At 39.4% G+C, this 24,383-nt stretch overlaps 1 long non-coding RNA gene across 1 annotated transcript; it reads left to right on the top strand.

Moving 5' to 3' along the window:
* Positions 1 to 1,415: 1,415 nt before the first annotated feature.
* On the top strand, positions 1,416 to 20,096 carry LOC134738051 (uncharacterized). Its single transcript, XR_010123541.1, has 3 exons — positions 1,416 to 1,996; positions 18,501 to 18,608; positions 19,582 to 20,096. It is a non-coding gene; the product is annotated as an uncharacterized LOC134738051 (long non-coding RNA).
* The last annotated feature ends 4,287 nt before the right edge of the window (positions 20,097 to 24,383 follow it).

Below are 24,383 nucleotides of genomic sequence, written 5' to 3' on the forward strand. Positions count from 1 at the left end.
CATATTGGCCAGGCTGGTCTCGAACGCTTGACCCCAAGTTAGCCAGGCTGGTCTCGAACTCCTGACCTCAAGCGATCCACCTGCCTCAGTTTCCCAAAGTGCTGGGATTACAGGCGTGAGTCACCGCGCCTGGCCTTAGGACCAGTTAAGTGACCTTCCTAAGGATTGCAGTGACTTATTCCAGATGAATTAATCAAATTAATTTAATCAAAATTAATTAGTGATGGGGACTATTGGACTGGAAGAGGGTTTTAAATTTAAAACTGAGAGCCATTTGGTACTTCCCTCAAATCTCAAGGTAGCAGTCAGTCATCCCAAAAAGCAAAACCTATTAGGAATATATTAATACAGTGGTTTCAAAATGATTTTGCTCTTATACCCCCAAAGGAATCCCCAAAGACTATGACTGTATTCTCACTTCCACATTTTTGGACTGACCATCATAATTTCTCATCTGACTTAAATAGTTACAAAAAAAGCAACTTCTGTTTTATTGTAAATTAACATTTTAAAATAAAAGTTATATAACTTTTAAATGTAGCCAGTGGAATCTAAATACCAATTTAATATCTAAAATCATCAATTTTTAAAACTACGTGAACAAGCTTTTAACAGAAGGAAATTTTACATCATTTCTTTTCTTCTTGAACTCATATTTCCGTTCCATATTGTGAAATTGTATGTCAATATTTCTTTAGTCTTGCAAATATTGGCCAGGCTTGGTGGCTCATGCCTGTAGTCCCAGCTACTCCAGAGGCTGAGGCAAGAGAATCGCTTGAGCCCAGGAGTTCGAGACCAGCCTGGGCAATATAACGAAACCCGTCTCTACAAAAAAACACAAAAATTAGCTGGGCATGGTGGTACACATCTGTAGTCCCAGTAACTCCAGAGGCTGAGGCAGGAAGATCACCTGAGCTGGGGAGGCAGAGGCTGCAGTGACTGAGATTGTGCCACTGTACCCCAGCCTGGGCAATAGAGCCAGACCCTGTAACCCCCAGCCCCCACCAAAAAAAGAAAGGAAATCTTTTATTGGTCATCTACTCTACTTCTTTATATTTAAAAAGTACATACATTTAAATAGAATTTTTAAAATTTCCAACAGCCATAAAGATGAATGTGTTTAAAACATGTAGAATTTCTATATACAAAATTGTTATATATAGAAAACCCTAAAGAATTTACTACAACACTGTTAGAACTAATAAATGAGTTCATCAAGGTTTCAGGACAACAGGTCAACGTACAGAAATCAATAGTATTTCTATACACTGGCAATGAACATTTCAAAAATGAAATTAATTCCATTCATAATATTATCAAGAAGAATAAAATACTTAGAAATAAATGTAATAAGTGCAAGACTTGTATGCTGAAGACCATACAACATTGCTGAAAGAACTTAAAGACCTAAATAAATGGGAAGACATCCCATGTTAAAGGGTTGAAGGACTTAATATTGGGAAGAAGGCAGTACTTCTCAAATGGACCTCCAGATGCAACACAATCCGTGTCAAAATCCCAAATGACTTTTTTGCAGAATTTTGCAAGCTGATCCTAAAATTCATACAATCTAGGGAAATACAAGGACCCAGAATAGCCACATGCGCACACACACACAGATCTTGAAAAAGAAGAATGAAGTTGGAGGACTGACACATTCCAATTTCAAAACTTACTACAAAGCTGCAGGCCAGGCATGGTGGCTCACACCTGTAATCCCAGCACTTTGGGAGGCCGAGGCAGGCGGATCACCTGAGGTCGGGTGTTCGAGACCAGCCCGACCAACATGGAGAAACCCAGTCTCTACTAAAAATACAAAATTAGCTTGGCGTGGTGGCGCATGCCTGTAATCCCAGCTACCCGGGAGGCTGAGGCAGGAGACTCACTTGAACCTGGGAGGTGGAAGTCACGGGGAGCCGAGATTGTGCCATTGACTCCAGCCTAGGCAACAAGAGGAAAACTCTATCTCAGACAAACAAACAAACAAAAAACTGCAGTAAGTCAGTATGGTTAATTTTTGTTTTATGAGGTACGTTTATGTTCACAGAAGCTTCCATGTATGGTTAAGTTACTGCTAGCCATAGTGGTCTAGTGCTGACTTCTAGGAATATTCGTACTACTGACTGCAGAATTACCTGGCATCCAAACAGAAAGACACTGGCCAGGCATCATATTGCTTTCTGTTTGGGTCCTACAGTGCCCAATACCAGAAGGATGTGGTAGAAGAAACAAGTAAAGTGAACAGGGCCAGAAGCTCATCTGTAGAAAAGTGTAAGCAAAGGATTTGGTTTGCTCATCAGTACCTGGTCAAAACCTGTATTAGTGGTCCTTCCAAATTCAATAATTGTGAAATTCTGTGACATTCTTAATACTGAATTATGAAGCTGAACTAAGCTTTCCTAAATTATATTAAAAAGCTAATCTTGAAAAACTATGCTAGAGGAAAAACTGAATTATCTGTTATCTCTGTGGAATATGTTGCAAAATCGTTTTCATATGAAGAAGCAATCAGCATAGAGCCAAGAAAGGTGGGGAAAAGTATTATGGGCTGTGCCGAGCACCTGAATAACAGAATGATGTTATTTTTCTGGATTTTGTGGTATCTGTAGTATTCGTCAGCTTTTTTAAATTAGTAATTTTTTGATTCACTTTTATTCTTTTCCTACAGAAGGCCATTCAAACTGTGAAAGCTGCAAGCATCACAAAACTTGGATCTGCTTAGGCCAAAGGGGTGCTTGAGATTAGCAGAAAATAATTGCGTATATTTGGAAACATGTAAAAAGCCATTTTTAACATTTAATATATCTTATTGAGGTAAAACAAGGCTTGGATTGTCAAATCAGACTGACAAGATTCAGAGCTTTCTTTTACCCAGTCACAAGAAAATAATGGCAGTATCCAAAACCACTAACCCAGGTCCCCAGGGCTTCCCCGAATTCCTTAGAACACATTCTGGCTTAGATCCCGCGGGTGAGGTCTCTGAGTAAGCTATGCCAGTGAACACTTACACAGATGGAGCTCTTTCAGTCAGGAACTATCTCCGTTTTATACTGAAATAATTATATGGTGGACACTGACATTTTCCACTGGGCCATTCCATGTATTAATATATCGATCAATTCCAGGTTTATTTACCTTAGGCCATCTAGACAGACCAGGTGTACCCTGCTAAAAAGCATTTCATAGACAAGTACTCCCCATTCTCTTTCCACCAGAATATACCTTGCATGTTTACAAGGAGATTTGATTTGGTCATTTCCACCTGGCCATCTCAGGCTAGGAATAATTGGCTGAAGACCAGCTGCTATCACTTAACTTCTAACTTTTCTCCCCTATCTTTTTTTCTCACCAGATCCTTCTAAAAAATAATTCTCTAAAACTAGTGAATAATTGTGGCTGAGGTCTTTAAATGAAAATTACTATCATACCATTATAGAAGAGAACAATATTTTGAAATCGTGGCACTTTTGGGGCTTTTACCCCTGGGTAATGCACCAGAGTAAGATTTAGGGAGCTGAGGGCGGTGTATTTCTTGCATAAAGTGGGAGAAGTTTTAATGTGAAAGGAGGAGTAGGAAAAAAGATACTAGGAAATAGCACATAAGAAATTAAAATCTGGATATTGATTATCTTATCTTATATCCCTGTAAATTTTCTGCATACCTCCAGTGGTATACATACCCCGGTCAAATATTTTTACATCACATACTTGTAGCAGAGAGTCTGGGACCATTAGTTCTAGAATCCAAGAACCTGAGTTTGAAGCCGCCTTCATCTCACAGTTGTTGCCACTTAAACACTCTGAGCCTGTTTTCTCATCTGTAATATGGGGATGTGATAATAGAATCTGCCTCATAGGGTGGTTACCTAAATTAACTGAAGTAACTCATTTAAAGTTGGCACTCAAGCCGGGTGCAGCAGCTCACACCTGTAATCCCAGTAGTTTAGGAGGCTGAGGCAGAAGGATCACTTGAGACCAGGAGTTCAAGACCACCCTGGGCAACAAAGCAAGCCCTCATCTCTAATTTTGAAAAAAAAAAGTTTGCACTCAATAAATATTGGTAGTAATATATGAATTTCTTCTCTTCTTGCTGACATTCTTTAATGATTAGCAAAGAGCAATTTGGTTCTAAGCAAATCTGATTGTTTTTTAAAGTCTAATTGTCTTCCTTAAGATTGATGTTGTTTTCTCTTGGCAAAGAATTTATTTCACTGTACAAAAAATGGTAAATATGAATACTATTGTAACCCTGTCACAGTGCCATTAATAAAACAGTAGTATTATACATGGCATTATTTTAATAACATAAATGTTCTCAGAAGAAAAATCTACTTGTTAATGGACTTTAGGAATAATATATGCATATTTGGGTTTTAGGCATGCAATATCCATTATACTTACAAATCCTGGGTGATTATGCCAAAGACTTTTGTGTAGAAGCCTGTAGTTTAGTTAGATGAATGTGCTAAAAGTTTCATCATAAATTATGCTAGATTCAATTTCATTCAGGTTGTCATTTCTTTTATTCACATGCTGAAAATATAGTATTTTTTCTTTTCATCTATTATATAATATTGTCAGTGGGTATTAGAAAACCCAGAGAGTATATCACATAATGATGAATATCATTAAAATGAGAAATGTCCAAATTACTTTAGCCATGAATTGAGTTAGATGTCAGGGTATCCATCTCATGTAGTGAACTTAGGTTATCACTAATGATACAACCGAATTGCTCCAAGCTCATGTTGAAATCAGTGGGGTGACTCGGTGTAGACTGAAACTCCTTGTGAGTACGTTATGTTGAGGGTTAATGTTTTAATAATGTTCTAAAAGTTGTACATGAGGTAAGGTTTCCGACCTGTGATCTCATTACATTTTTCTTTCTTGAACTCTACATTATATGAAAAGCATGCATTTGACAAAAGATCAATAATTGTGATGTTTTTAGTAAAGTATAACTTTCCTCTTACAGACCAAATATAGTGGATGATGGGCAATTTATTGATTAAAAATGGAAAACAGTTTCTTTAACATTTCTTACTAACCTAATTTGACTTTGTACTAGCTAAATTGTACTTTTATATTATGTTATAAATAGGCTAATGGGTTGGCTATCTTATTTGCTATTATATGTATAACAGAGTGGTGGAGTGGGATTTAAAACCAGACACCAAAATACTTCTAATAACTGCATTCCTTTAGGAAAATATATTGGTAAGCCACCTAGATTCAAGACGAGTCCCCAAGGACACAGGCAAAATCAGACAAATAAATGAGAGAATACTTACACAGCATTTTGTAATACTGTCACTACATTACAAATGAGCAAAGATTTGCACAAGTGGAGTAGGGAATGAGAAGCGGTGAAAACTGAGAAGAGGCCAGGCATGGTAGCCTCACACCTGTAATCCCAACAATTTGGGAGGCTGAGGTGGGAGGATCAATTGAGCCTGGAAGTTCAAGACCAGCCTGGGCAACACAGGGAGATCCTGTTTCTTAAAAAAAAAAAAAATTGAAAATTAGCCAGGCATGGTGGCACAAACTTGTAGCTCCAGCTACTTGGGAGGCTGAGGTGGGAGAATCTCTCAAGCCCGGGAGGTCGAGGCTACAGTGAGCCGTGTTCACATCTCTGCACTCCAGCCTGAGTGACAGAACCAGAACCTGTCTCAAAAATAGAAAATTTAAGAATTGAGAAGAGAGGAAAAGCCAAGTAACATGATAGATTGACAAAAGACTCAGAACAAAATTTCCAAATTTTGCATTTGAGGTTGCTTTTGCTGTTGTGATGTATGAAGCCTACCTACATTTTCTGAATACTTTAGAGCAGTTTGCCAAAAAATGCTCTGTTTTGTCTTGTTTTGTTTTGCTTTGTCTAGAAATGTAGGAAAAAGGCTCACCATTCGTCTTGTTTACATGGTACAGAGCAAGACAAACACGTAAAGAATGAGACGAAGAATGATGCTGAGAGAACCCATGAACTGAACTCGTTAGGGAAAGGAAAGGCTCAGAGCCAAAGATGTCCTCAGACTGTAAGCCCCTGGGGAGACCCTTGGACATTTTGAAGAAGGCATTAGATTTTCTATGAGAGGTGGGAATGGAAGCTCAAAGCAAATGTCAATGCCCTCCAGCCAGATACAACCAAGAATCACTGGAGGTTTTAGCAAACTGGGTTTATTACTCATTGAAGTGAGGGAGAACACACACCATGGGGAGGTAGAAAGGCCCTATTATAGCACTTGGGCTTGTGTTAGGTGATTTTGGTTTGGTATAAGGAACTGGGCTTTGCTCTGGGTTGGGCGCTGTCAGGAATCGGGAGTAATTCTATGATTGGGGATTTTGAACCTTATCTAGGAGGGACGATGAGAGCCACACCAAACCTGTAATTAGGAAAGAAGCAGCAGTCACTCATATTAGCCAAGACAGGCAGATGTTTGGCCATTTTTGTGGTTTCGACAACATTCAAATACTCTGTTCAGACATGATTTCAGAGTGGTTGTGTTTTTGTCTTGATCCTTCAGTAGTCACAGAGTGGTCTTGTCTGACGTGCATGTTCTGTGAATTATTTATGTTCAGTTGGGTAACTCCAAGGCCTAGACAGAGATAACAGACCAGCTCCTGGCAACACCTGGAAATCTAGGCCTGTTCCAGATGTCAAAGGATGCTTTCTTTCTTTCTCACAGACTTTACGAAGTAGAGTGACCTTAGATGACACTGGGTTAGATCTATTTTATGAGATTGAGGGCTAGTTGATTAAATTCTATTCCCCCATTTAAACCATGTCATTAAAAAGAAAACCTATGTCATGTTTTAATCAGCCAATTAGTTGATTAACAATAGCTATTTGATGTCCTTTGTAGGTAGAGGACTATAACAAAAGAAGCATAAAGGAGGTTTTTTCTACATCATAAGATGTTCTACCATGACCATCCCTTCCTTAAAAAAGTAATCTCCCTCTGTCCAGGAAAATGTGAATAACTTAGCAGACCTTGATTGCTCAGACCCAGCACTGTCCCAAGAAAGGCCTGGTCTTCAGGACTGTCCTCTGCACTTGAGGAATATTCTGTTCTGACAAGAATGCTTTTTTTAATGCCTTTTGCCTGTGGGAGCTGGATTCTGAGTTGCGGAGGTCAACCCTACAGGCACTGCATGCCTATAAGGTTGATCCCCAGTAAAAATCCTGGACACCAAGGCTCAGGTGAGCATCCCTGATTAATAACACTTTGCACATGTTGTCATGCATCATTGCTGAAAGAATTGAGCATGCCTGTACAACTCCACTGAGAGAGGATATGTTGGAGCTTGCGCCTGTTTTCTCCTGGACTTCGCCTCCATGCACCTTTTCCCATTGCTAATTTTAATGTATTTTTTTTGCTGTAAGTAACCAGAACTGTAGGTATAATTGCTTTCCTAAGTCCTGTGAGTCCTCCTAGTGAACTGTCAATTCTGAGCATGGTCTTGGAGACTCATGATTAATTCTCCAACTGTATGTCTTCTTTATAGCCAATTCTACTCTATGTGGATTTACTTCTTTAATCTTTTTTCACAAGAAAATAAATTTCAGTTTTGGCATACTTTTAGTAATAGCTGAAGAGGAAACTAGACCTAGAAACAGAAAATGTAAGTAAAGAAGACAAGGTAAAAGTGGAAATGTTTACAACAAAAATCTTGAGAGAGATAAAGTAAGTCTGCTTTTTAGGATTGTATTGATTCATTCATTCAAACAATATTTATTAAGTACCTGCTTTGTAGCAGGCAATTGCTTGATAATGGAGTCACAGTGATCTTTAGAACAGATGTGGGTATGTGGGTTCACAACACATACTTTGTGTTTTTGTTGTTGGTTTTCTTTTTTGAGTCAGCACCTTGCTTTATTGCCAGGCTGGAGTGCAGTGGAACTATCATAGCTCACTATAGCCTTAAACTCCTGGGCTTAAGTGATCCTCCCGCCTCAGCCTCCTGAGTAACTGGGATTACAGGCATGCACCACCATGCCTAGCTCTACAACACGTATTTTGTATTAAGTTATCATGGCAGAGCTAACTCTATACAATTCTGAGTGCCAGAAAGGAAATGTGGGAAAAACCCAAGAGGTCATATCTGTTTTCAATATCCACATAACATAATCTTGCTCTGAAATCTCAGTGAGGCCTGGAAAGGGACAGCTATTTTCAGTCAAAAAAATAAAGGTTTGGAATATTGGAACAGCACAGAAAATGACATGCCAACATATCTCCTACTATATATGTTACTTGCAACAAAGCAAAGTAAATTTATAAACATCTTATAAAACTGTGAAAGTGTAAAATCATGAGAAGTTTCTAGTAAGTGTAAACCAAAAATAAAATTCTAAGGTTCCCCCCAACCATCTGAATGGACTTCCTTCTCAGCCAGGGCTCTTTTAATAAAAAATTTAACCTGAGAGACTGTTTCAAGCCATGATGGGAAGTGGGGGTCGAAACATGACTCATATTAGTTTGGTGCAAAGGTAATTGCAGTTTTTCTCATTAAAGTAATGGCAAAAAAAAAAAAACCCCACAATTACCTTTGCACTAACGTAATAGCTCCTTGGCATTAACATCAACACAGACTTTAAGTCTGATAATGTGGGGGTTCAGTCAGGCTGGTGGGAAAAATTTTAGTTATAGAGAATATGCACAAATCCTTTGGGAAGGCCTGAGGGTTTTTACATATAGTACTTAGCTGAAGGCAGCCTTGTCCCTTTAGTTAAATAAATTAGAGTAGAAACAAAGGAATGTGGAGAGTTTACCTAACTAGCTTGTTTACTCATGTGGTCCTAAGACTAACTTTTGATCTATTGTGGGTGCTTAATTGCCTTCTACTCCGGAAGTCCACAATATCAATTACCCCCTAGTGGTGTTGACTCAAGCCTTTGTCAATTAATCTTTACTAAATAAATACGAGTCTCGCTGGCGAGTCTTGCTGGCCGGTTGAGGCCGTGCTTTACAGCACTCTGCTTGGAGTCTGTAAGCAGCCTGGACGCTCAGCTGGATTGGCAAAGCAGAATATCTGTATGTTAGTGTACTTTATTCATCCGTCATTGGGTGAGGGTCTGCGGGACAGACCCCCACATGATAAACATTTTACAACCTATTCTCTCTGAAGTCTACTACCTGAAGGCTTCCTTTGCAAATAAGAACTTGGGTCTCCACAATCCTTTGTCTTAATCCAGACAGCCAGCCCTTTCTGTTGATCCCAGGTCTTTAGACAAACTCAACCAACTGTCGACCAGAAAATGTTTAAATTTACCAATAGCCTGGAAGCCCTCCTACTTAAAGTTGTCCCCCCTTTCTGGACCGAACCAATGTATTTCTTAAATGTATTTAATTGATGTCTCATGCCTCCCTAAAATGTATAAAACCAAGCTGCACCTCAACCACCTTGGGCACATGTTCTCAGGATCTCCTGGAGGCTGTGTCACAGACCATGGTCACTCGTATTTGGCTCAGAATAAATCTCTTCAAATATCTTACAGAGTTTGACTCTTTTTGTCAACATAAGTAAGGGAAGATACATGGAAGTTAGTGTGCATGATTTACTAAATTGAATGATTTATTAAATTGTAAAATATTTCATATGTTATTATTCTGTGTATTAAATGTGCTTTGTTTTATTTCAAGAAATGTAAAGATAAGCACTTTTAAAAACAGTTTTAATCATTATCCCTCAAACCTATTTTCCCCACCAATATGTGAATGTCTTAATGTAGATATTCTTCCTCCACTTGAGAAAGGCAACTGTCCCTTTCCTCATAAAGGCTGCACTTCCTAGGTTCTCAGGGTTGTAGTTGCCGTGGGGGTCCAGGTAACCATTAGCTAAGAACCCTCCTTGGAGTGAGGCAGAGCGTGGATGCTCCCATTCTTACAACCATGGATACCTAATCAGTTTTTTTTCAAGGGTGGATGGTTGGCTTTATCTGGGACCTGCTTCCTGAGGAGGCAAGTGCATGAGTGAAACTTTTGTAATTCAAGCCCCTTGCACATTGATGGCCATCACCCATGGGATAGTTTTCTGGGAGTGCAGATTAGACCTGACCAGTCACAAGTCATCTTTGCTGGTACAGAGGCGAGTTGTTGGAAACAGTCATTTTCTTAGAAGAATGTGAAGGTATGGCCTCCTTGGAAAAAGCCCCTGAGGCCCCTGGTAAGGATCCTGCTGAAATTCAGGATTCAGGGGAGAAGAGGAATGTCCTACGCTGTGCAGCCTGCAGCAAGTCACACCCACAGAACTTCTGTTTAAACACGCTTGTCTTTTTATAAAAGGAACCTATAAGTGGAATGTGAAAGAACCCCTTGGCAAAACAGCTAAGTGGTTAAGAATTATGCATTATTAAAATAATCACTGGTTATGTTCAGGTATTCTCTGTATACTTATAAAAGGTTTTAAAATTCTGTGTAATTGTGGATTACAAGAATAAAAAGACTATCTTTAGTGCTGGTTCACTGTATCATCAGTCAGACACTAGCCCTTCATGAATAGATTATTTATGGGGGCAGCCAAGAAGAAAAATGTGTGATGAATTGCTGGCAAAATCCACCGAACACCAGGAATTCATTGTTGAACATCCTTGATTGTCTTGGGAGAATTACCATTCCAGAACAGCTAACACTTTTCTGGCAATATGCAGGTTTTGGATGGAAAGATCAAGGCCCAGAAATTCCAGCTCCAGGACTCTCAGTTCTTGGAGCTGGTCCATCTGAGCCTGATTGCCCAAATGAACTGATATTATAGCTGATTACCAGGAACACAATACTCAGCAGATTTAAATGCATCAGTTCATAAAAGGTTCATAAGCAAAGTCACTATTCATAGAAAAAAAAAGAAAAACCTGGTATTTTATAAGATTTGGCAAAAATACACCAACATTTATATTTTTACAGTTAAAATTTTCAAATGATTCTTCCCAGAAACTCTTGTTTTTTGTTATTCAATCATATTCATTTTATGAATGGTCTTTATTTCTTAGTCTTTTTTGCATGTTTGGATTTCTAATTGCTGCTGTTTCTTTAAAAAATAAAGCTCTTTTTCGTAAAGCGATACTAACTTGAAAAACCATCATCTCCCTGACACAGCTGCAAAGACTTGTTGCTGTCATGGCTAATATATGAAGAGGAGAAATGGAAGTTGAATTTACCTATTTTTTTCTCGTAGTCCCAGTTTGGCTCGAACAATTGGTACTGTATTACTATTACTGACCAAAAGAAGCTATTGGCCATTTTTAAAACTCTCATTCAGGACACAAGTAGGTCTTGAGAATCCTTGTTTCTTTTAAAAGAGTCAGTTCTGCAATCCAAAATATTTCCTTAGTTTAATTTATATATAGAGAAGTCCCTGTAGTGTCAGATCACAGCATAGCTGAGCATCACTGAACTATATTTACTCACAAGGTTTGATTATAACAGCAGGGCACTTCTTAAGCAGTCCTGGAGACATGGAAATTAAAATGCTAAGAAAATCCTATTTTAAGTAGCCCACACAAACTACATATATATTAAGCCTACTTGCCAAGTCTTTAAGTTACTCCATCAGAATAAGTTAAAGGACTTTTGGAATTTGATTAACTTTTTTAGATAAAAAGAGTTCCCATTAACTTTTCTGCAAAATTAAATTGGGGATAAGACTAATAAATATTATTTTGGGGGGCCAAGTGGAAGGTCTTCTGCTGACTGTTTTTTATTCATCATTCTATCGCACCACCTCCCACCCCCAATGAACAAATAAGGTGGCTATGCTTAGATGAAGAAGTAGAAGCTCAGAAAGTTTATGTAATATGTTCCAAACCACAGCAAGTACCAGACAAAGCCAAGGTTCCCAAAGGTTGTTTTCAGAACTGTTATTTTATTGAAATTAACATTTTGTTGAATACTGTATGCTCAGCATGATTAGTTTCCCTATATTGTCTTTAAACTTCTCCCCCCCAAAATTATATGGAGTGGGGTTTATTGACATTACATAACACGGTCAAGGTCTTGTGGCTAGTAAGTGGTAAAACTGTAATTTAAATTGGAGTCTTTGACTTTAAAACCTTAGCATGTTTTTCTTATACCACAGTGTCTTATTGTTTATCCAATTCCCAAGAGGTAATATACTTTGGAAAAATCTGAAACACCTTAGAAAAAAGAGTAATTTGCCAAGGCTAGAGATGGCCTCTTCAGGTTAGCTCTAAATATAGACATATACGTAATGCCATGGACCATCACATGCAGCTGTTTGAGTCCTAACAGTCTTACCTACTACCTACATGAACTTAGGCAAGTCACTTACCCTCAAAGCTTGTTTCCAACTTGGCTTGTTGAGAAAGCAGTAACAACTTCATAGGATTGTATTTGAGATTAAATAAAATAACGTATGCAAAGCTCTGTACTCCACAAGAGACAGCAGATTGCAGTAGTCAAGAGCACAGATCCTGAAGCCAGCTGTTCAAATTCAGAGTCCAAATTCTGGATCTGCCACTGGCCAGCTTGGTGACCTTGGGCAAGTTTGCTGTATTCATTTGTGTCATCTGTGTCCTCACTGCTAAAACAGGGTAATGATAGTAACTGATTCATGAGCCAGTATGTACAGGGTATTTAGGATAGTGTCTAGAACACTAAACACTATGTAAGAAGTTCTTAATTAAAAAAAAAAAAAAACACCTCTTTGAACATAGTAGATGCTGAATTTCTGCAATCACCCAGGTGGATTAAAAATAAATTTTTAGGCTGGGTGCAGTGGCTCATGCCTGTAATCCCAGCACTTTGGGAGGCTGAGGTGGGCAGATCACGAGGTCAGGAGATCGAGACCATCCTGGCTAATACAGTGAAACTCCGTCTCTACTAAAAATACAAAAAATTAGCCAGGCATGGTGGCACACGCCTGTAGTCCCAGCTACACGGGAGGCTGAGCCAGGAGAATCGCTTGAACCTGGGAGGTGGAGGTTGCAGTGAGCCAAGATTATGCCACTGCACTCAGGCCTGGGTGACAGAGCAAGACTCTGTCTCAAAAATAGATAAATAAATAAATAAATTTTTAAACTTAAATTTTTGATTTTTGGAGGAAATTCCTGCATTGCCATTAGGGAAACATGTCAAATGAAATCAGCAGTTCTAGAATGATGAATGTTAGAGCTACCCTAGTAAGTTCACTGGATTTGGGGGTAGGAAGATGAGGCAGAGAGGAAGGTGTTAAGAGTGTCTTTCAGATTGGGGATTAGGTAACTAATCCCCAGATGACACTAGGAGCTATTTCGTACTGAGGTGGGGAAGAGAAGAATTATGCATATGGGAACAGAAGAAGTAAAAGAACTAGCATTTGTAGCATCTCCCAAGTACCGCGCATTGTGCTAGGCACTTTGTATACAGAGTAACTCATTTCATTCTCATAACTACCTTTCGGGTTTTACTCTGTTTTTAGAGATCTGTGAAAATCTTTAAAGGCGTGTGTTTTGCCATATATGCAAGTGAATCAACTTGCCAGATAAAAGTTTGCTGCATAAATATGGTAAGAATTCTTCTCTTGCCCCCTTCCCCCACTAAGCTCTGAATTTTCACATAATATTTATATTGCTATGTTACAGTAGGCACTACTTTCACCAGAAAGTGACCCTTTTCTATTCTTGGTAGTTAGTCCTTTAATACCTCCATAGACAAAGAACCTTTTGAGATGCGATGCAGGCTCTAAAGTTCTGTAATAACTTGGAAATCTGTGATGGTTAGACAATTCTGTCCAGAAATGTCTTGGGAGCTGTCATATTTCTCCAATACTCACATTAGAAACAGACATACTATCATGGAGCTAAAATTCATGGTGTAATGATATTGCACATTAACCTCATAATGCTGTCTGTATCAATTTCAACGTTAATATAATGTAACTGTTTCCAGGTGGAAGCAAACCAACGTATATACATGTTTTTATTGCAATCTTCTGAAAAATGCATGCCATCTGTATTACCTCAAACTTTTGGGAACAAAATACATTAAACTAAGCAGAACCTCAAAGAGTCAAAAGAATCTGTCTTTTTCAGGATATTTCTGAACTCTCTAAAAGAAAACAAGTTTTGAATTATAGAATACATAAATTTTTCAAACACAAGCACCACCAGAGGGAACACTAATATAATTTTTTTCAATCGCTTTGCATCATTCTTTTTTGTTGTTTTTGTTGTTGTTGTTTTTGAGACAGAGTTTCCCTCTTGTTGCCCAGGCTGGAGTGCAATGGCCTGCTCTCGGCTGACTGCAACCTCTGCCTCCTGGGTTCAAGAAATTGTCCTGCCTCAGCCTCCTGAGTAGCTGGGATTACAGGTGCCCACCACCACGCCCAGCTAATTTTGTATTTTTAGTAGAGACTGGGTTTCGCCATGTTAGCCAGGCTGGCCTCAAACTCCTGACCTCAGGTGATCCATCTGCATCAGACCCCCAAAGTGCTTACACCACGCCTGGCCCCTTTGCATCACCCTAAAACTGTGTTTTCATTCTGATGGATAATTGAAACTGCAAACTTTCTAAACTTTACTAAGCATTTATTGCTACTATTTACATTTTTAATTATACTACAACATTCTTATAGTAAGAAAGCTATTACTGATGACTATTATAATCTCTATTGATATTTACAATTGATATTTTTGCTCTTTGGTTTTAAGACAAATTCTTGACTGCATGAATATCAATAATAAAAAGATTTTATGCCTGTGTGATGTTTCAAGGTTGTCAGCATGCTGTGCAAAAATTAACTTGAGCAATGCCTAGGACGCTGCATTGTAGGCAGGCATTATTATCACTCCAGTCCTTGTACTAGACCTCAGGCAAACAATACCCATGTCAGCCGGGTGTGGTGGCTCACGCCTGTAATCCCAGCACTTTGGAAGGATGAGATGGGCGGATCACCTGAGGTCAGGAGTTCAAGACCAGCCTGGGCAACATGGCAAAACCCCATCTCTACTAAAAGTACAAAAATTAGCCAGGCATGGTGGCGCACGCCTGTAATCCCAGCTATTCAGGAGGCTGAGGCAGGAGAATCACTTGGCCCCAGGAGGTGGAGGTTGCAGTGAGCTGCATTTACGCCACTGCACTCCAGCCGAGGTGACAGAGCAAGACTTCAATCTCAAAAAAAAAAAAAAAAAATACCCATGTTATGGAAGAAGAAACAGAGGCTCAGGAGGTGACCAGCTGTGAAGGGGTGTGGCTATACCCAGATCTAATGAGTCACAGCTGACTACATGTATTCACTACATCTTTGTTAAGCAACTTGTCCAGTAGTGACTCAGTTATTGAAAAAAGTGCATTTCAATATCATGCTCTGATTGAGACATTGCTCTCAGGATGCAGAATCCCTTGTTTCTTTCTCCCCTGTGTGCTTTACATGCGTCCAGACCTTCTCAGGTGGCCTCTGCACCACAGTGAAGAGGAAGCTTATGGCCTCAGCTGTGTGGGCCCTACTCCTCCACCAGGCTAACCCTCAGGGCTGGCTTGGTGCCTAAGATAGCCCACAGCTTGCTGCCCCTCAGCTGCTAGCCCAAAACCAACAGCAAGAAAGCAGACTGTAATGTGGAGGATACTTTTTTTTTTTTTTAAATGAGATTTTGTTCCTAGGAGACTCTAAAAATTAAAAATTAATACCTTATTCCACTATTCTTTTTGGTTATGTAAGATTATTTTCCAAAATGCTGGCAGTAATTGTCCTCTGTATTAACTAATTTTCTGCTGGTGATTATCAACATGGTGGAAAGGCAGGATTGGCTAAATCGGGGCTTCCCACTCTTTAACATGCATACACATCCTCGGAATATTAAAAAAAAAATACAGATGCTGATTCAATAGGTCTAGGATGGCACCTGAGAGGCTGCATTTGTGGAAAGCCCCAAAGTACTGGTCCACAGACCACACTTTGAGTGGCATGGAACGAAAGTATTTCAAACAGTCCTTGTATCTGCCTGATGATCTGTGAGAATAGGATCAGTCTAAAGATTAGTAATGATTCTTTTTTCTGAAAACAGTAACAACTAAAATGATTTCTAGTTGATTTTATTTTTCCCTATTTACTTTTTCTATGAGAGCATGGGAATTAAATGGAATTCTCTTTCCTAGTGTTTGGGAATAAATCAGGTGTTGAGTTAAATAAGCATCTCTCTCTCTCTGTGTCCCTCTTTTTCTCTGTCTCTCTTTCTCTCTCTCTCTCTCTCTCTCTCTCTGAACTCTAGAGAAATGCTGAGCTGCTGCCTTTTGGTCCTCCCCCTTCTCTGAATTTTTCCATCTACTCTTCTCTGCCTTTGCTTGATCCTTTTTCCCCTATGAAGATTTGGGGTTTTTATTGACTGGAGACAAATTTTGGCAAGAATGTCCCAGTTATTTTAGCTTGTGCAGTTGGTCACATTCTTGTGAAATTAGCCTGAAATTAGATTACTGCTCAAGATAGCCATGAAATAACATCAGCACTCAGTATTTAATTCTGAATTATCTGGCAACACTGAATCAGCTCTGCCAAAATGGACATGCCCCAGCGTCTCAGCAGTGATAGTGTTGCAGCCTGTTGGTTTTTTTTTTGTTGTTGTTGTTTGTTTTTATTTTTACTTTTTATTTTGAGACAAATACTATAATAAGATGCACAAATAATAGTTTTAAGTGTTCGTCATCCAGCTTTCCTCAAAGATAACACCTTATATAACCATAGTACATTATGAAAATCAGGAAACTAGCATTGGTATGTATTATTAACTAAGCTACAGGCCTTATTTTGATTTTACCAGTTTTTATATGCACTCTTTTTTTGGGCTGGGGGACTGTATGCAGTAGTATAAAGTTTTACATATCTGTGTATAGATTCATGGAACCACCATCACAATCTTCCTGATTGCTAAATGTTGGTGTTCTCCAGGATTCTGTCCTGAACGCTATTCCGCTTTCATTCTCCACATTATCCTTGGACCCTCTTATCAGTAATGGTGACTGTAACTATCTTTCTATTTGGATAATTCTCAAATGTATAACCTTAACCTCTCTTGAGCTCTATACCTCACCATTTCCTGGCCTACTTCTGGGCACCCACCGACTATTTTATCTGTACCCTGAGCTCCAACATAGCCAAAAACTGAACCTGTATTCCTTCATTTTTAAACTTAATAATCTCTATTTGAGGGATTAACACCTTGTGGCCCAAGTCAGAATTCCCAGGGATCATCTTAGAAGCATCCAGTCTCCCTAATCCACCTCCACATAGTAAAAACAGCCAACACTCCTAGAGCAGGTACTGTGTACCGGATACTCTCCCACACCTGCTTGAGGGATCAGCTCACTTTGTTTTGATGGCAATCCCACGCTTTGTCAGAAATGGATCCAAGTTTCACGAAGCCTGAAACTTGTATAGTTTCAGGTCCCATTAAAGAAAAAGAACAGAAGACTACAAATATTAGAATTAGTATTTGTCAAGGGAAATATTTGGGCTAGTGCAAGTGAGGGGCCCTGAAAATTGACCTTCACTAAGTTCATTATCTGTCTTTGAGATAAATGCTATTCTTGCCATTTTACAGTGAGACAATCAAGGAACACAAAGTTTGCAAAAGTTAACTTGACCGAGGTCCTCCTGCCACAGGGGCCTCATTACCTCTTGCTGTGTTTTAACAGAGGCCTCCTATGTGACCTCTCTGCTGTCAATCAGCCGCCTTCATCCATTCTCCACACTGACCCCAGAGGGATCTGCACACGGGGCCATGTCTCTCTCCTGATCCAAAGCTGTCACTGGTTCCTGCCCTTTTAGGATAAGAACTAAACTGTTTTGCATGACTCCCTGGCTGTCTCCTCTGACACTGGAGGTTGCATGATGCTGAACTGCTAGGGGCTCCCACCAATGCCCCACACTTCCACTTCCTACTCCTTTCCACGTGTCCTGCTGCTGCCAGGACTGCTCTCCTCCCATCTCCTCTACACACTGCACTCTTTATCATTTTATCCAAAGTAGAAAATGAATTATTGGTTATTTTTAGCTTATAGGAGCAACAGATGGTTAAAGTAAAAAAAAAAAATTATACAATGCAAAGAATTAAGTAAAAACTACCACATCTGTGGCCCCATTTTTTGGGATGAACCACTATTAAGTGTATGGTGTACATACTTTTCATTTTTCCTACTCTGTGTGTGTGTGTATGTGTGTTCTAGCCTATAAAATTGGGATATGTTACTATGTTATTATTATTCTTTTTCATTTTTATTATCTTCCAGACTTTTCTCCAAAATGTTTTTCATTTTGTTTGTGTTTGCAAATCTCTTAGATTACTAGGAAAGCCAAGTCTCTCTTCCTGGATTTCTTCTCCTATAAACTGCCTATTGATACCTACCCACTTCTCTATGGAGCACAGGTGAAGGATATTGGTCATGTATGTTGAAATATTTGTCCAACTTTATCCCTAGTTTTTTGACTTTGTAAGGATGAGGAATTTTAATTTGTATATACTTGTAGATGCCTTTAGAACAATGACCATATCTTTTTTTATCTCCATGCTCCAGCACCTAGTACAATGTCTGCAATGGAACAGGCGAGCTGTGAAGATTTGTGGAATGCATGGGTGGACTAAAGACCTATCACCTCAGTCTAGAATGCCCAGCATGTTGGAGGTAAGAGCTCATCTTCTGGTCTCTTTACCCCTTCTCATATAGAGCCAATCACCAAATCCTGCAAATTCAACCCTCAAAATGTCTTTACACATCCTACAGCCACCATCGCTCTGTCAGACTTACCATTTCTAACCTGGATTCCTGCAGTAGCTTCCTCTCTCTGGTCTCTCTAAGCTAATGCTTTCTCTATGTGTGACCAGGGTTTTCTAAAACACAATCTGTTCATTTCACTGTCCTGCTTGAAAACCTTGAATGACTCCATAGTGCCTGGAAAAGCAATCTAAATACTTTAGAAAGGAGTTCAAGGCCCTCCATGAAATCTGGTCTGACTTCCCTACCCAGCGCCACCTCTTTTTCTTCTCTCTCTTTACATCTTCTATTCTCCAGCTGTGCCACACTTTCAGCTGTTCTGAAACAGACCTTATATTTCACAACTCTTTGCTTATTAGATTCATCTCAAATGTCAGACATTCCATGGAGTCTCATCCTGTCTCTCTATCTAAATAATCACACTACTATTACCACCATTAGCACCACAACCCTTACCTGGTATACCTCCCTGTATCCTCTACACTTCCTCATTAATTCAAAGATAACTTTATATTTCTCTCCCTATTTCAACTTCCTGCCTCCATAGAAACAATTTTCTGGTTCAGCAGTTTCAATGAATCAATCAAATATTTGCACATCTGTTATGTGCAAAGTACTGACGCCATTTCTGATACTCAACTCACTTTTCAGTTGAAATTTTGAGTGCAGCTGAGTTCTGAAAAATTATTAGTTTGTAAAAGTATGAAAATACATGCATTTATAAAAATCTTGGAGGACTTCCTCTTTCGGCTTGGAATACCCCTACCTCTGTCTCTGTACAGGGGAGCTTCTTCCTTCTGTCTTTGCCCTTCCTTCTTGCCTGTTAAACTCTCCACTCCTTAAAACCACCCTACATGTGTCTGTGTCGTTTTATTTAAACCAGCGTGAGGACCAAGAACCATGGTGTTCCTCCACTCATCAGAGCCATATCATTTTGATGCATGCGCCAAGAAAGAAAATTCAATCATCAGACTGAAGCAATCAAACTCCAAATGGTGCTGTAAACTGAACCACACATGGACACACCATTCTTCTGAGGACCCTTAGATCCACCCCAGGAGGAGCGCTAGCTGCTGTTCCCTATTCGATGCCCCTTTTCAGCAGGAAGTAGCCGGAAAGAGTCACTGCCCAAAATCCCCTAACAGCAGTTAGTGTGGCATCTCCACAGCAGGGAGTGTTGTAGGAAAAGGGGTCCTTGGGAAGTTTTCGGTTTTTAAAGCATCTCCGGAAAAGTTTCTTGTAAAGCCCCGGCTCTTACAGCCAGGCCAGCAACCTTTGATATGCAAATGCTGGCCATCAGAAACTGGGTCCACCCAAACATGGAGGCCTTCTTGCCCTTTCCCGACATGATCCTGGCAACATGGCTGCCCCCACATATCCCCACATGTGTAGAAAATCATGGCACCCTGCACTTGCATATTAAAAGGGTAGGGTGGGAGGGCCAGCTTTTTCGCGGATTACATGAATGACATGGCTAGTCAAACCAATCCCCTGAGCCCTATGCAAATCAAACACCGCCTCCTCCAGCCTCTGCATATATACCTGGCTGGTATCTGTGGCAAGGTGGGGACCTTCTCTTTTGGCTTTGGAGACCCATCCCTCTGTGTACAGGGGAGCTTCTTCCTTCTGTCTTCCCCTTTCCTTCTTGCCTATTAAACTCTCCGCTCTTTAAAACCATTAAAAAAAAAAACTTAAAATAATTAAATTGGGATGAAAAAAGCCTTGTAAGCTTCTCTTGGAAGAGAAGATCTGAAGCAAACAGGGAGGTAGATGGCAGTGTATTCCCGGCCTTGTTAGCTAAGCAAGTGAGCGGGAAGCAGGGCTTCTATTCACAGGTGATATCTCCTCACTCACTATGTGATGATTCAGTCATCTGGCACAGCGTCCTCTAGTTCAATTAAAATATGTCTGAGTTTTTGGCCTAAATATAGTAATAGACACAAATATTAAACTCATTTTTCCTAAGCTTTTAAAAAATTATATATTCTCAGGATACGATGGATAATCATTTGCCTCTGCAAATTTAAGGCCCACAATTTATTTGTGTGTTCTCTATTCTCATTGCAACATGCTTTAGGGCTAAATATAAACAAGAAAAGGATTCAATATGCATACATTAATATTAGTAAACCTTTGCCCCTAGTAAAATGATCATGGCTCTAAAACTTCAAGGCTTATCACTTTTCTTTCAAGGAAACAGTCGGGCATATTTTAAACATGTCAACAAAAAATAAATTCTTTCATTTGCTCATTCCTTTCTGCCTTCCAGCATGTTAAGCACTATATGAGCTGCTGAGGATACAGGAACAAACAACAACACAGGTGTGTCCTCTGCCCAAACCAGGCATAAATGAGCTTCCAGATGAATACAAACAAATCTGGAAGGCTTTTGAGGAAGAAGGACCATTAAAAAAGGTACAGAGAGAATGTATTGAGATCATGTTTATCAATCACTGAAATAAAATATTCTCCACAATTTCAATGATTCTCCAGCCAATATATTATTACCCCTCCTTATTAAAAAAAAGAAAAAGAAAAAAACCTGCCAACAGAAAGCTGCCTTTCCTAGTAGATTGCATGCAAGTCATACTGTTAGCTAGACCTTAAGATACCTTGTTGATTTAATCAGTAGGTTACTATGTGTAATAATTCAATATTAAGAGAAGTGAGGCTATCAGTATTATAGATATATTTTACATTTTTCCAATCAGTCATTACTAAAGCTAACATTAAAAATCTTAATATATTACACTCTACTTTTTTGAGCACAAATATAACAATTTAAAAAATAAATTGGCTGGGCACAGTGGCTCACGCCTATAATCCCAGCACTTTGGGAGGCTGAGGTGGGCTGTTCACGATCTGGAGATCGAGACCATCTGGCCAACATGGTGAAAACCCGTCTCTACTAAAAATACAAAAATTAGCTGGGTGTGGTAGCGCTTGCCTGTAATCCCAGCTACTCGGGAGGCTGAGGCATGAGAATCGCTTGAATCCAGGAGGCGGAGGTTGCAGTGAGCTGAGATCGTGCCACTGCACTCCAGCCTGGCGACAGAGCAAGGTTCTGTCCAAAAAATAAAAAATAAAAATAAATTTAAAAATTGCAGAACATTTTCTTTAAATAATGCTATTTTTCTCAAAAATTAAATCAGCTATTGATTTTCTTCCAAGGTCATTTGCCTCCCATCTTTCTTCCAAGTGTCATTATCTTATGTATTTCACTTTTTATAAAACTTTAAACAGCAAGAGGCCATACAAAATGAAAAAACATAACTTGTATTAATTCATTTAGTCCCTTAAAAGCTGTATCAGAAGCTGTTGTTGAAAAAATAGTAGAGTTATTAGGAGTGTTGCAATGTACTCCTAAATGTCCTATAACTGATATGTTAGTCTTATACTCTTCATAATCGTATATAATGATCTTAGAACTAGCAGACATCTAAGGTCTATGATGGCATTTAACACAATTTTGTCTCCAAATTCTGCTGTGTTTTCATCAATGCCTTTTTGTTAGCTCTGAGTTTAAGTTTTAATCTGGAACCATAACTGATTTATCCCAGCTGCTGATGACTGCCTGGAATCTGGTTTGGAGCATCTCCAAAGCCAACATACTTTCCCCCAAGAAAATACAGGAAGATCTCTCTGCCCAGGCTTGGAAATACATAAGGATCAGGTTTGCCATCCTCTACTTTAGGGTGACTTTAACATGATTCAATGCCCACTGACTGCCTTTCTCCTACAGGTAAAGTAGCAAACAAAGGAGTCAACTCTCAGGAGCTCTCTCTTTCATCTGCTTTATGTTGCCATTTTCCCTCATTGCCCTCTCACATTCACTCAGTAATTCACCAAATATTTATAGAGCCTTCATGGTGTGCAAGGCAGTGAACTCCACACTGTAGGAAGAGTGAAGCCATGGAGATCGCAGGCCTGGCTCTTCATACCTTTGGCTTTCTGTTGAATTGAACTTTCTATTAAGTTTAAAATACACAATAGAACTTTGACGACGTTGTGGCCTGGTCGGGGATGGGACAGATAACCAGCCCTTAAAAATAAAGCTCCTCCGGCCCCACCCAATACCTTCTGAAAGAAGGAGGGTTATTATAGAGCATAAATAAAACAGTAGTGATTAATAATGATAATAAAGTTTTATCTCTTTACTCACTCAAGAGCAATCCTTTTGGGGCAAATCACTTATGATTTCCTTCCAGGATTGAAGAAAACATGCACAGACGGAAGGTGGGGGCTGGTACTGGTGCTGAGCCTGGCATGGGGAGAGAGGAAACAAGAGTGAAAAGACTCTTTCATTCTCCTGGCAAAGGCAGCCTTGCAGCTGGGGCCAGGGTCTGTGGTGCTGATCCATCTGCTGGGGCGTCACCTCCCGAGAGAGTGTGTGTTCCTCCAACCACGCGTGTCTTAGCACCAGTCTCTGGCAGGAGCCAGGAGATGGGGAAGACAATTTAAATGATTCACATAACTTAAAAAAATGTGGATAAGCACTTTATTTTTCTCCCAAACCAAGAATATCTACTCAATTTAAACTTTTACCTGCGATCTCTCTTCCTCAGACCCAGGGTCACGAACTTGCCGTCTAACCTGGCAGGTCAGTAAAACCTTACCCCGATCAGGTCTTCATCTGTAAAATGAGAAGGTGGCAGCAGAGGCTCCGAAGGCTCCTTCCAAATGAAAACAAATACGATTTTTACATCAATAGAATTTCAAGGGGCTCACACTTGACTATATGAAAGAGAAAATAAAAAATTGTTTATTTTTGTGTTGGCCTTTTCCTATCATTTTAGCTTACTTATTTCTATTTATTGACCCCATTTTTGTGTTTCTTATTTCTTCTATTAACACCACTGGATTAAAACAAGCAAAAATTTAAAGATTAATATCCTTTTTAAAAATTTCAGACATATAACACACACACACACACACACACACACACACACACACACACACACCCTGCATGTAGATGAAGCAGCTAGAAATGAAAGCCTAACTGAAACATAATTCCAGTGGTTCTCAAACTTTAGCAGGCATTAGAATCACCTGAAAGATTTGTTAAAATGCATATTGCTGGACATCAACCCAGAATTTTTAATTTGCTAGGTAAGGTGGAGTCCCAAAATTAACATTTCTTACAGGTTCCAAGTAATACAGATGTTGTTGGTCTGGGACCACACTTTGAAAACCACTGCTTTGTAGCACAGCTTCCAAGGAGACTCCAGTGTGTGTTCTGTGTGTAACTTCTCTATGTATGTATGTTCTGTATATATATATGTACAGTACACGTATCTCCAATGTATGTTCTCGTCTAATCCCTTAAAGTCATGATGTGCCTCAGGCCATAGTTTCTTCCCTTTACTGTTTGTCAGTTGTCACCAAGTTGAGGTGGCAGTGGTGTTTTTCTTTATGTCAAATCACTTTCCATCTATTCCTAATTGATTGCCTACTGATTTCGTGGTTTCTTTGACTATTTCGTTGAAAGGATCTCAAGCCGCTGTAAAACTTGCATTTTAACATCTAGCATGACATTCTTCCTTTGTTTAGTGTCATTTTTGTGGCAGATTAAGATCTCCCACCAGCACACTTTCCCATTTAATCCCCCAGCCATTGTGGTCCAAAACTCTTTGCCAGAAAACCTGCATGCCCAGAACACACACACACACACACACACACACACAC

Source organism: Pongo pygmaeus, chromosome 14 (assembly GCF_028885625.2).
Source record: "Pongo pygmaeus isolate AG05252 chromosome 14, NHGRI_mPonPyg2-v2.0_pri, whole genome shotgun sequence".
Lineage (NCBI taxonomy): Eukaryota > Metazoa > Chordata > Mammalia > Primates > Hominidae > Pongo > Pongo pygmaeus.